This window comes from Ovis canadensis, chromosome 16 (assembly GCF_042477335.2).
Source record: "Ovis canadensis isolate MfBH-ARS-UI-01 breed Bighorn chromosome 16, ARS-UI_OviCan_v2, whole genome shotgun sequence".
Lineage (NCBI taxonomy): Eukaryota > Metazoa > Chordata > Mammalia > Artiodactyla > Bovidae > Ovis > Ovis canadensis.
Window position 1 is genome coordinate 22,083,665 of NC_091260.1, and position 14,071 is coordinate 22,097,735.

At 40.7% G+C, this 14,071-nt stretch overlaps 1 protein-coding gene across 1 annotated transcript in view; it reads left to right on the forward strand.

Annotated features, from left to right (window-relative positions):
* Window positions 1–304: 304 nt before the first annotated feature.
* ZNF366 (zinc finger protein 366) overlaps window positions 305–14,071 on the forward strand; it is a 64,515-nt gene continuing 50,748 nt past the window's right edge. Inside the window, exon 1 of the mRNA XM_069556378.1 lies at window positions 305–391. The gene's annotated coding sequence lies outside the window, so the exon portion shown is untranslated. The remainder of the gene's footprint in view (window positions 392–14,071) is intronic.

Genomic DNA, 14,071 nt, shown 5'->3' on the forward strand with positions numbered 1-14,071 from the left:
TTCATCTCTTTAAAGCTCCCAGGGCAGAGAGCATATTTGAGGAATTCCTTTTTTCAAAGTTTTTTTTTTTGCCCCTTCCAACATTTTGTTTAAGAGAAAATGAGATGTCTATCTTCTGTTTCCTTATTTTTTTTCAGGAAAGCAAAGGGTTGTTGACTTCCTCCCTCTCCCCTCCCTTCCTTCCTTCTTCCCGAAGGTACTCATCTGAGAAAAAGAGAACGAAGTATTGTTCCTGTTCTCTTTCTTAAGTCATTCGAAACACTGTCCCTGCGAGTTCTTTAAGTTCCCTGCAATCTGTACACAAGAAGGGAGAAAGAGAGGGAGAAAGACAGAGAGACAAGGGATCAGGTAAACCTCGGGGGCGGCTGCAGCCACTCAGACTCAGGAGCTGGTAAGTTACCCACGCAATCCTTTCTACTTCCATTTCAATGTCCTTGCGATGGATGTTGCTGTGGGCATCTTCCACAGAAAATGCCTTACTGGGTGTAATCCTTAATCAAAGGGTGTGACTGAAGGATGGCCCAGAATTGAAGCTTGTATGTCTTTTTTTTTGAGAGAGACTACTGATGTTCTGCAGGGTTGAGCCTGGCAGAACTGGACATAGAATTGCTCTAGGCTAAGAAGGACATTGTGTTAAATCTGAATTTGGGCACAGATAAGCTGGTGGGTTAACCAAGAGCCACTGGAGTGCTGTGTCTCACTGAGAATTTGCTCTTCCTCAGTGCTGGGTCCTGGGAGCCTTCTCAGGGTGTCTGTTAAGAACTGTGGTTTGCTCTGGGGATTTTGTTACCCATTGTCTTGATGGAGGTGCCTGCTCCTGTTCTTTCCTTTTCATTCAACATCTCCTGCCTCAAAGAGGACTGTTAATTTGTGACTGTTATTCTGCCTCACTGAGGCAGGAGGAAGAAAAAGAAGAGAATGTCACTTTGATTTGTACTGTAAGGGGGGGTGGGGTATGCTTATGTGTTCAGGCTCCACATGTGGGTTGAGTGTAAATTTATTATCCACTGTCAATTGAAGATGTCATCTGCCACACAAAAGAGGGCAAAGATTTAGGGGCAAGCAGCTTTAATTTTGGAAAACAACATACTTCTAGGATAGGAAGTTTGAGATCGATCACTTGCGTCAGTAGGAGTGAAAAACCCAGCAAAACATTGAAGAATGTTTATCCAGTGCCTGGTTTTTTAAGCATCAAATAGAATACAGCAAACCAGTCAAGATTATACACGCAATTAATTTTTAAAAGTCTATCTTGCTTCATTTAGATTCATCAGGATGTATAATGTTACAAGAAACTCATCATGGCAAGCCACAAGGGAGTCAAGATCACATTGTCAAAAATAGACCAGCAAGGTTGCTCTGAAAGACTGTGTATATTTACTAATATTAATCATTCAACCCAGAGAGGTGTTGAATGGCTGAAAGACAAAGGACAGGCAGAGGTTCTTCTTATATTCATTTCTATGAAATTTACTGATTGAAGTCATCTGGGATGTGAAGAATGTAATAAAATTAGCTGTTCTCTCATTTATAAATTAATTTGGCCAGACTACGCATTAACCACGCTCAAGTAATTAATCTTTGTTTAAAACTGAGCCATCTTAATAAGAGTAAGAAAATATAAAATTGGACTATTATATGGGTTTTGTTCCATTAGTCAGACTTCTTTTTTCTTCTCCTTTTCTTTCAACAGACTTTCCTTAGGAGCACTATAAAATGAGCAATGGGAAAGAGATATGATAGCGTTTTCCTGCTCGTGGAGGCAAAATTACACTAATAATAATTGAAAGTGGTGTCTAGCTCCCCTACCACCTACCCTTATTCACCCCATTTCATAGATCTTCAGGTCAAAAGGTAGCCGGGACTGATCAGCTTGGGCTTTTTTTTTTTTTCCATTTTTTATCAGCAAATGTGACTCAGTAGAAAATTCAGGGCTGCAATTTTTCGTGCTTCTTTCAGTTTCATTTTTCCTTGATAATATATTTAATTTTATGCTCAGTTAGAATAACATCAGAGGATACTATCTCATTTGGGTTACTGAATAAAAGCATCAGATGCAACACAATATGCAAAAAATGACAGCAGAGTCCCACCGACAAGTAAGACAAAAGGTGGGCCTGCCTATGGCACAGAAAACAGCCCCTCCTGCGCCTGTGTCTCCAATGTGGCCCAAGACTAAGGCGCTCAAGATAGGTTCTTAGAGAGATGTTATTGGGAGGGAGGTGGGAGGGGGGTTCATGTTTGGGAACGCATGTAAGAATTAAAGATTTTAAAATTTAAAAAATAAAAAACTTAAAAAAAAAGAAAAGAAAAAATATATATTCAGTATTTCCATTTGAGTTGTTAAGTCATTGCCATGAGAGTTTTGGACACTGGGGGAAAAAAATGCAGCTCCCTAAAGAAGAAAGTCATTGACAAGCTTAACCTATTTGCTACTAATCTGTCTTCACTCAATTCCAAGGAGTGAGTCGGCATTTGTGGAAACTTCCAGTGTGTGATTCTTACTCGGAGTCATCAGAGGCTCTTCTGTGATATCATTAAGGAAACTCCAGCTTGAAATGAGCCAGAATTCGACACACAGAAAGTTGCATTAATTAATGCGTGCCAAAGTTGTACATATAACTAAACCATAAATTTGCTGTGTAAATGTTAAATCATGTTAGGATGTGTCCTGTGGGCTGATATGTGAATTAAATGTGAGCAAGCAGAACACCAAAGCACAGGCTTTGTTGTTATCCAAATCTGGGTTTGAATTCCAGCTTTGTCGCTTACTGTGTGACACTTAATTTGGCCAGGTAATTAACTCCTCTAAGCTGCAGTTTCCCCTAACATAAAATTGCATCTATTTAATCGAGTTGTAGTGAGGATTAAACAAGATTATTTATGTAACACAATTAATACATAGTATGGTAAGTAGTAGGAGTCAACCCATGTCCGATGTAATTTTTAAGTCTTATACTAATACTAAAAGGTACTGTCTTTTGAATGCAGAGAGTGGAATATACACACTATAATTTGTATCATGATCCTTGATCAATACCATACCAAGAGTCTGCCAAAAAAAAAAAATCATCCCTCATAGCTTTGAAGTTGGGCACACATTGAGTGAAGCTATCCTGAATCCCAAAATCTTGCAAAACAAAGGAAAGCAGAGTTTAACGTTTTGATGTTTATCTCTGCTGATGGCAGAAACAGCCAGATTTAGCCTCATTAAAATGCCAGCTGTGTTCAGCAGAGGAGAGAGTAGGGGAGAGTTTGTCTTGGGATGAAAGTCTTCAATTTTCATCATGAAGAAACTACATGATGTTGTGGACGTTTCATTCTCCCTTTCACCCACTTCCCCAAGATGGTGAGCTCTGGGTTGCTGATGACCTTTTCCCTGGCAGTGGAGGGCTAGAGGCTTTTTTTTTTTTTTTTTTTTGGAGACCATTGTGGCCGTTCGTGACTCAGCCAGAGACAAACAGATTTGAAGTGACATGTTCTCCTCACAGTAAAGACTAAGGACACTCAGTGACCCCCTCCTCAAACATTTTAGCGGCAAGCCACCTATCACCAATAAACAGGACACTGGTACCACTACTGTGTGCCTGTGTGTGTGCGTGTGCGTGTGTGTGTGTGTGTGTGTGTGTGAGAGAGAGAGAGCTCCAACTGCTATTTTTCTCTCACTCTAAACTTTAAAACCTACGTGCTAATTAGCCTATCAAGTAATAATGATACTTTAACTTAGTTAAACTTCCCTCTCCACTTTACCAGAGCAAAACACAGCCACAAAAACGACCGGAAATCGACCACCAATATCCCAAACCGTTGAGGTTCCTTTGTTAGAGTCAGAGGCCCTGATACAACAGAGACTTGCCTGGACAACCTAGCCTTTGGAGAGCAGGTTGAAGCTGTGTTGTTCTACCCTAGAGTGCAAAACAAACGTCTTCTCAGGTGGCTTGGAATAAGAGAGCAAAGACCAGACTGGGAGTCCGAGCGCTTCTGCCAGCCTCTGCCGCCCTCTCCACCTATGACCTGAGAGGTCTGCACTTGCTTGGACCTCAGTTTTCTCTGTAAAATGATGCAGTTGGATGAAACCGGTGACCCTCAAGGGCGTCTGTGTGTGTGAGTGTGTATCAGAATTCATCTGGGGCTTGTTCACACTCCTCTGCCCACTGTACTAGATGCTCTATGAGACTCCCATGCTGACATCCTGTGATTTTCTAAAATGGCTGATCACTGTTTTGTTCTATCTTCTTCAGGATTGCATTGACATTAAAATGTATTTTTACATTTTTGTTCTAAGAACCATACTTTCAAGCATAATTCCTATTCAGCATTGGATGTTCTCTTTAGAAATTAGTTTCAAATATATCAGTTGTTATTCTAGAAGCTGTTAGTTTTATGGAGTGAGGAATATGCCACCAATCTGATCAATATTCTATAATGACATATATTATAAACAGCAATTACTTACAATTATAAATATTAGAATTCTAGATGAATAGCACTTTTTGATTTATGCATTTATATATTATTTGTCTCTTAGAGTGAACACGCATTCTTTCTTTAATCAAAGAAAACACAGATACTGTTTTTATATTCACTTTAAAGAATGTAGATTCAATATAAGTTTTTTGGTTTTATTTTCGCCTTTTTACAATGTGTGCTGTGCTGAGCCTTTATTAGAAGTTAGACCCTTGTCCCTAAGTTGATACTGACATGGAAAGGCGAAAGATTAATAACGGTGTTTGAAAAACCAGCACCCACAACTCATGTTAAACCTGCTATCAAAAGAAGAGTTCTCCACGTGACAGAGAGACAGCAGATACTTTGATGTGCACTGTCAGAAACAGCTAGCCTAATGATGGCTATTCTTTTTAATTATTCAAATATCAAATACATTTAGATAAAAGAATAAGAGCTTGTCTTCATCAGAAGTTATGTATAATACATAAATTCACTAGAAAGTAAGCACCATGAGGACAGGGCCTTCTTTTGTTCACTGCTATAAGCGTACAGCCTAGAACACATAATAGATGTAAAAATATTTGTTGAACGGATGACAAATAAGTGGGCTGTAGAGTGAAGCATGCCATTTCTAGTTAATACTAAACACAGCAGTTAGGAAGTTAAAGATCAGTCAAACTCTGTGGGATTCTGGACAACGCCAAACGGCCGGCTTGACGTGTTTATTTCCCACCTGAACTGACTGAATGGCTTACTCCTCCATCACGTGCCTGGGGCTGCTACATGTGTATTAATGTGTCATCTTGGTGAGGACCCTGCCCACTTGTTCCTGGGTGATAAACATTTATCAGATGCACAGAAAAGACTGTTGGTTGCATTTTGTTTTCCATTTCTTTTCTGGGCAGATGATGGGTTAGCACATTGTTTTTGGCGAGAGAGAGAGGGGTCATTTGTTTTCCCTTGACTGAGGCAGTCGTAAGCCAGGGTTTAGCCTTGTGGGAAATGCTCAGTGCTCTCTGGTTTTTACAGGCAGGGCTGTAAATCCAAGTTAAAGGGACGCCACTTTGGTTGAGTTTACACAAACATGAAGGAGTGAATTCAGGGAGGGAAACGTGATATCCTCGCGGTGCACAATACCATTTCCTTCATATAATTAGGCACTGGAGACAGCCAAAACAAGCAAATACCGGACTGCGGCAGTTTTGCATTTACATGGCAAATGTAAACGTGGTAAATATATGTATGAATATGATAACAACTTTGCTGTCTTAGTTGTTAAGACCTCTCATTGATAAAGCCTATCTCTTTATTGCCAAATACCAGGACCACACAAAGGAATTCTTCCCCCTTCTCTTTTCCTATGATCTGTTACGGCTGCACTTTGACCTCATTCTGTGATGGCCACTGGTATTAATGGGGAATGAAATAACCACAAGAGCACCACCACCACCCGCAGTATTTATGGAAGAGTTTTTAGCAAGATTGGGGCCTGCCAAGAATTTACGTACATTATTTCACTTAACCCTCCCATTCTAAGAAGTAGGCGCTTTAGAGATGAGGAAAGGCACCTACCTTGTTTAACAGATAAGCTAGAAAAAGTAAATGATTTGCTCAAGGTCACTGAATTGATGTTGCTTGTTTTCAGCCTTCTCATTAAAGAGGAAGCAGCTAATAACTTTTTTTTTTTTAATTAAGTATCCCTTAAGGTGTGTGTGCAGCCTTAGTCGTGTTGCTTTGTGACCTTCCCAGCACCCCCCACACAGACTGTAGCCCACCAGGCTCCTCTGTCCATGGGATTCTCCAGGCAAGAATGCTGGAGTGGGTTGCCATTTCCTCCTCTAGGGAATTTTCCCAACCTAGGGGTCAAACCCACATCTCCTGCATTACAGGCAGATTCTTTACTGCCGATCCATCGGTGAAGCCCATCCCTTATGGCAGCGTTCCTCAAATGTAGTCAAATAACCAATAGTATGGTATTACCTGGGAATTTGTTAGAAAAGCAGAATCTCGGGCTGTATCCCAGACCCCCTGAATCAGAATTGGCGTTTTAACACGATCTCCATATGATTCAGGTGCACATTCGTGTTTGAGCAGCACTGCCTTAGGGTTTTGATCTGTTGTATATACAGACTGACATAGGTCCCTCTCCTATGGAGCTACAAAGCCCTTTCATAAATTCTGAACTTGTCCAAGACAGCATTACTCCCTCTTGGATAACGGTGTTACTAGACAAACCTCAAGTCTCTCAGCTCTGAGCAACATTAGGCATGACTTTGATGGTCTCACCTAGCAATGTGACACCACACAAATGGACCCTGATAATCTCAGAGAGTAAAGGTCTGGGGTATTGTTTTTCAAGTGTGTTCTGAGAGCCGAACATCACAGTCACTGGGATAGATTCCTAGACACTTCTCCAGCTCTGATGAATCTGGGGAGGGGCCTCAGAGGGGAACATCTTCCTCGTGGTATCATCTTGTGGCTTATGGAAGACCCAGCAGGGGCAGTGACAAGTTTGGGGAACGTCATTCCAATAAGGTGTCCAGCTTTTTCAGCAGCTTGAAAAAATATTTAAATGCAAATAGTACAAGATAGAGTATCTCAGATTATCTTCTTCCAGGAAGAAGAGGTATTCTGCCAGCTTCCTCATTTGAAAGCTGGAGGATGGGGTCAAGAGACCCCCTGCTACCCGCCTCTGGGAAAAGAGGGGCTGGTCCCCAGCATCACCGCCCAGGAGCAGACGCCAGCACACACCCCTCACTCTCGAAAGAATCCTTAGAGCTTCCTCTGCACTGGGGACTCACCGTTCTGGCTTAGAACAGAAATCAAGAGGGGGCTATTGTTGGAGGGGTGGGGAAAGGAAGCCGGCCGGAAGAGAGTGAGGGAGAGGACCGGAATAGCCTCTGGTTGGCTTGGGCCCGGACAAAACGCCTCTGCCTGGATGGAGGTAGTGGCTTCTCCCCCTTAATTGAGCCCCTCTGGCCCTCTTCCACAGGAAGTGTAGGGAGAGAAAGAACTTTGAGTTTTCAGTGCTGTTTTATGGAACACCCACCACAAAAGCCACTACTTGGTTCTTGCTGTTTTTCTAATTCAGGTGGTTTTCTTCCCCATAGCATAGTGGAGTTTCCTCTCCTTCCCTCCACACCTATTAGCTTTTTCAGTTAAAAAAAATGTACAAAGAGGGGTCTTTCTTATCCTGAAAAACGTATGTATTGAAAACTTTGAAGCTGCTATAAGGAGCACCATACTTTATCCATCAAGGTGGGGCTCCTGAACTTTTAGAACTTAAACTCTTAGGGTGAAGAACAAGCAAAAAGCTCTACAAGGTTACTCTAGGTATATCCAGAATCCTAGCCCCTACTGGATTTTTTAAGAGAGTAGGGCAATCATGGTCTTTCTCAACACTTAGGAGATGGCCAGCACACAATGCAGCAAGCAAGCTGGTGTCTCCTCCCACATGCCCACAGCTCCTCTGCTGCCAGTGTTGTCTACACAACCCCCCCAGGGATGGAGAATTCTTATCTGCTGGCTGTAGCCTAGGCCGTGAGTCTTAATGAGGATGTTGGAGAAGGAGAAGAGCCTAGGTTTTGGAAAAGAAGGTGCAGCTCAGTAATACACCGTTTTGGTGTGTCTGCACAACCTTTAAGTGCTCAGATGTCTCCCACTTTACACTAGCTCCTCTTGCTCTTTCTGAGCCTCCTAGGAAAGGAATTGTGGTATCACATACTTGGTGCCTACAGTTAGGAAGGACGTTCAGCTGTGAGCAGATCCTACCCCAGAAGGATCAGGATAGAAAGTGCCAAGTGTATTTGCCTTCAACCAATGTGGATTTTTTGGAAGACGGTAATGGTTTACTTAATAAAGTGTTATCTCTTTTGTTTATGGCACATGTGCTTTACACACGTGTATAAACACACATACATGGAGACTATCCAAAATCACTGGCTCTTATCAAAGGAAACTATGGATTAACCCCAAATTGTTTATTTGACCAAGAATGTAGTATCTAATTCTCAGTCCCTTTTACTTTCATATAGGTTTACTATTGTAATTAAAATTTTCGTACTGATGATAAAAAAAAAATCCCTGAATTTTGTTAGTTAGTGGCAGTGGAGGAGAAGAGAGGACTTGTGTTATTGCAAGAAATTCATAAAGTGTTCCATTAACTTATTGTGTGTTGATTTGAGAATGTTAATGCAAGAGAGAAAGCTAAACTCTGAGTTAGTGATAGAGGCTTGAGTGTGCTCATTGACACATGGACAGAAGGCAAGGGAGTGAACCTAAAAGCATATGGAAATTTAACATATGACAAAAATAGCATTGCATATCAGAGAGGAAAGTTAGATTATGTAACTAATGATTGGGACACCTAGGGAGAAAACAAACATATCTGTTCTTTGTTTCATAAAATTCAAGATAGATCAAAGATTTAAAATGTTAAAAATAAAAACATAAAAATAATAGGAAAATGGCAGATTTTTTTTAAATCTCAAAGTAGGAAAAGTCTTTCTAGTTTTATCTAAAAGCCTTAGCATCTGTTATACATTAAAATTAAAAAGCTTCTATAGGGCCCAAATTCAATAAGCAAGATCAAAATAGCAAATTAAACACTAGGGGAAACATTCTAAACATGTATATCGCAAAGAACTTAATATGACCAGAAAATGGGCAGATGACATGAAACACATTTATTATTGAATGAAATATAACTAGTTCTTAGACATGAGAAAAATAAAAGATAATATGTTGTTGTTGCTGTTCAGTTGCTCAGTCGTGTCCAACTCTTTGTACCCCCATGGACTGCAGCACACCAGGCTTCTCTGTCCTTCACTATCTCCCACAGTTTGCTCAAATTCATGTCTACTGAGTCAGTGATGCCATCCAACCATCTCATCTTCTGTCGTCCCCTTCTCCTCCTGCCTTCAATCTTTCCCAGCATCAGGGTCTTTTCCAATGAGTCAGTTATTGCATCAGGTGACCAAGGTCTTGGAGCTTCAGCTTCAGCATCAGTTCTTCCAATGAATATTCAGGGTTGATTTTCTTTAGGGTTGACTGATTTGATCTTGCTGTCCAAGGGACTCTCAAGAATCTTTTACTTCATAATAAATAAATGCAAATTAAAACTATGAGATACCATTTTTTACCTACTTGATGAAACAAAAGTTGAGGCACTTGTTTGGATATTTGTTTCTGTGGATTTGGAGAGTACTGTCATACATAGATGGTGGAATGGAGAATTAGTAAAACTTCACTGTAGAGAGCAATTTGTGAGTGTCTATAAAAATGTAAAAGTGACTCTTCTTAGAAATTATCTTACAAATATACTTAGATGATGTAAAAAGATATACCTACAATGCAAGGTTAAAAAATAAGATTAGTATAGCATAATTGTTCATCAATAAGTGATTGGATCAATTAAGTATATATCCATATACAATGAAAATGCTTCTGATTTTAAGTTTCATGTTCTGATAATTTCCTTAAGGATGATCACTTCACATCCATCTACATTCCTCTTGTCCTTTCCCTGCCAGCATGTCACTGAATGCCATATATAAAGCCACAGCCAAAGGCTATGTTCCTTCTCCTTCAGTTGCCTCTCAATTTATAGGGTCCCTATTCCCTTGGCAACATGTGAAATATGAGTGTCAACCAGGGTGAGAAAACAGTCCTGGAAGCCAGGTATGAGGGGGAGTGGCAAGGCAGTATAGAGGCCTGCTCTAGGGGCAGATACTTGAGATCAAGTCCCCATCCTCTCACTTGCCAGTGGTGTGATCATGCATAGTTTAATTTTTTCATCTGCATGACAGGTACAAAATCACACCACCCTCTTAGGGTTTGTTGTGAGGATTAAGAGTGATAATTCATGCAACTGCTTACTCACAGTGCCTGCCTCATAGTAATATTCAAGAAATGTTAGCTCTTTTAATTATTAATCTGAACTTTCCCTCCTGCCCACGGGACCTGAAACTCTCTTGGGGGAGGAGGGAAGAGAGGCATCTAAGTTAGCAAATTATGTACTCATTAGCATCATGAACTTGGAATGCTGGGATGATTGAAGGGTTTTTGTTTTTTTTTTTTCCAATCCAACAAGAATAAAGGGAGAGACTGGAGTAATTTCTGCTGCCCCCAAGTTAGTATCATTGAGGGAAACTTCTTCCAAAATTCTATGCCCTGGAGTCAGTTATATCCTGAAAATATGATGAATGCAGGCCGTAAAACTGCAAGATTGTATGTAACATTATGCTGGGAGTTGAGCCAGTTAAGCAGCAAGTTTCAATTTGCATGAAAAATGTGCCTTAAATTACATTTGGATCAAACTATCATTAAATATTAATATTAGGGCCATAGTATAACTTCCTCCCCATGGTAGTCATTTAATAAATGAGTTGCAGTTTCAAACCAAACCAAACCAGACCCAAACCTTCCGTCACTGTGATGTGCGTATGCCCTTATTTCCCAGCTCTAGTCTCAAGGCAGCACAGCGAGGGATGAAGCTAAACCCAGCCCGTCTGTGCGTCCCTGTGACTTCAAGGATCCCAGCCAGAGATAGCAGACCTCCGGCAAAAACAATAAAAGATATCTGATGGCTTTTACAGGAACTGAATTTCCCTTCTGTGTGTAAGGTGATAGTGAACCCTCTTTATATACATCTTACATATATATAAGGAAAGAGACACAGGAAGAGATTAAACAGTAATGACTACTTCCAGACACTTTCTATCTAGACTTCTATCAGATGTACAAACTTGCTATAGGTAGCAGTTTAAGAGTAGAAAACTCATTGCCGCCAGAAGACCTGCATTCTTCAAAGTATCTTCCTTTGTATGCCTTATATGTTATTAGATCACATTCTAGAAGCTTCCAGAAGACATAGTTTAACTTAATGGGTTGCCCTGTTTACTAATTCTTTCATGTGTGTCTGTTCTCCCTAACTACATTGGAACCATATTTGTCAGAGACTGTTTTTTGACCATTTTTGTACTCCCTCAGACAAGAACCCTCCAAATTCTTGTTGGTCTCATCTTAATTCTCTCTGAGATTCTTTGTAAAAGCTCTTATTATCCCCACTTTAAAGATGAGCAGACTAAAACTGAGAGATGATGGATGATTCCACAGAAGTCATGCAGCTCTGTGAATCTGCAGGGTCTGTGGAGTTATTGCAAGGAGTCAAGGGGTCTCTACTTGGATGTCAAGTGCCTACCGTTTGTACACGGACTAATGTTTTGAAAGTATACGTACCTCTGCTTTCAAATATGGTTCTTTATATCATGGTAATTAATAAGACATAAATTAATGTAAAATGTAAAATGAATGCAAAATTTTTAATTACTGAATTAAAAATAGCTTTTGGTTATTTTGTATTTTTACTGGGGATTTGCAAAATGAGTTTAGTTAGTTATGGAATTTATGAAATTTACAAAGGGAATCATGCTGAGAAGCCTGGAAACCACTGCTGGGGTTTTCCAATAAATTATATGGAGGTGCTTTGAATAATCTAGGTCTTCTGGTATAACTGAAATTTTCCACTCTAAAACTGCTACCTATAGCAAGTTTGTACATTTGATAGAAGTCTAGATAGAAAGTGTCTGGAAGTAGTCATTACTGTTTAATCTCTTCCTTTGTCTAACGACTATCTCCCCAAAGACTCCTGGTTCCTTCCTTTGTAACCTGTGTGACCTTGAGCAATCTGCTTAACCTATTTGTGTACCAGTTTCCTTACTGGCAAAGTGGGGGAAAGTGTAGAGCCTACCTCATAGGATGCTGTGAGGTCCCATGAGTTAATACACATGATAACTTACACATTCTTGCTCCATAAGAAACATTCAGCAAGTGTGGTTGTTGCTGTAGCACCACTTGGCACTGTTCTTGTCACAGAGTTGGAGCCTGATGGACCTTTTTTGGGATGAGTTAATGAAAAGTGAAAACGTGGCACAGGCAGCAAGGACAATCCAGATCCATATAACTTCTCCTCTACATCTCTTTAGTTACAGGCAGGGTTTTTATGCAGATGCTGCATTTGGGAGTATTTGCTTCAGTGAGCTCGAGATAGTGAGATGAGGTTTCTATATCTTCTGGTCCAGTAGCCTTTACAAATCTATCAATTTTATGCATTAGATTCATCAAAATATGCATTTAATGGATCAGGCAGGAAAAGTCTGGAGCTCATGTCAAGTACAGGCTTTATTCCTCACCAAAAACTATAAGAGGAAACAAGACCAGTAGACCGTCTAAATGGGAGGAGAAAAGCATTGCTTTCTTGCCACAAACCAAAATGCTGAGGATCACAGTTATGAGAGGGTCAAAGGAAGTTAGAATGACCTTTCATAGCAGGCTCAATGTTTATCTAGCTTAAAATTTCACTTCCAGATCATCCCATGGATAGTTATTTAGCTTTATTCCATAAACAACCTTTGAGCCAGATAGAAAGTTTTTCTGTTTTTCTTTTTTTCAGTGTTTGCAAAATGAGGTGTTGATGGCAGGAGAAAAGAAGCCCTCACTAGACTTTTGAAAATGGGCCACCCTGAGTGTCACTGCTGGCTGACATAGTTTTTTCTAACAAAAGTGTCAGGCATATGGGCCAGCGCAGACACAATCGGGTTGTCCGAATTGGGTGCTTGTTCCAAGGCCGGGCAATAATAGTCCTAGCGGCTACTCCCCTTGGCTGTCCCATGTGGGCAAGGCTCTGTGCTGGTGCTATGGACACTACATGAGTAAAACTCAGTTTGAGCTTTCCATATTCACCTCCATCCATTGACCCTATTTCTACTCACTGGGACTACACAAAACAAATCCAGTCCTTCCATGTGTCAGTTCTTCAAAGCATTCAAGTAGAAGACCTCAAATCCCCAGACCTCCACACACCTCCTTTTTGAGACCCTGGTCTCAGCCACCTCAGGAAGCAGGGTTTTCTGTCTCCCCTCCAGCAGGCCACGCTCCTCTGCATGCTCCCCACTGTGTCTCGGTCTGCAACATTTCACCCAGAAACCCCTCCCCACCATCCCAGTGGTTTGGCCAGTGCACAACCAGGGCTCTCTGAGGCCCATTTCAGGTCCAGAGCAATTGCTGAAAATCTCCCTCAGAAGGTCCAGATGAAAAGGGCTGGAGTGAAAAACAGAGAACTTAGAATTATTGATTTGTGTTATCATTTTTCTAAACTTCAGCCCTAATCTTGTTGCTGGTCGTTCTCCTTCCTCTTTATGACCATGGGAATCTCTTCTCACCAGTGTTGTTAGGAAACCAAAACACATTAGTATAGTATTATTTATTGAGTGTTTTTGTTATGTTTTGTTTTGTTTTTGCTTTCGGTCAGGTGTTTCTATCTCTTATTTTATGAAATCTCAGAACTAACCTTGTGAGGTGGTTTTCTTCCTTGTTTGTTTTGCTTCCATATGAGAAACCTGAGGCTCAGAGATAAGCTGCTCACAGTTGGTAAATGAAAGACCCAGAATTCAAACCCTTGGCTGCCTATCTTCCTTGTTTATGCTCCTTCTAACTCACTCAGCCTCTCTGTGACCTAGAAGGTTGGAACATTCCTAGCATTCTATCTGACCATACTACATGCTCAGTAAATGTTAGTTTCCCTTTCTCTCTTCATCCTCCCCCTTCCTCCAATGAATGCAAC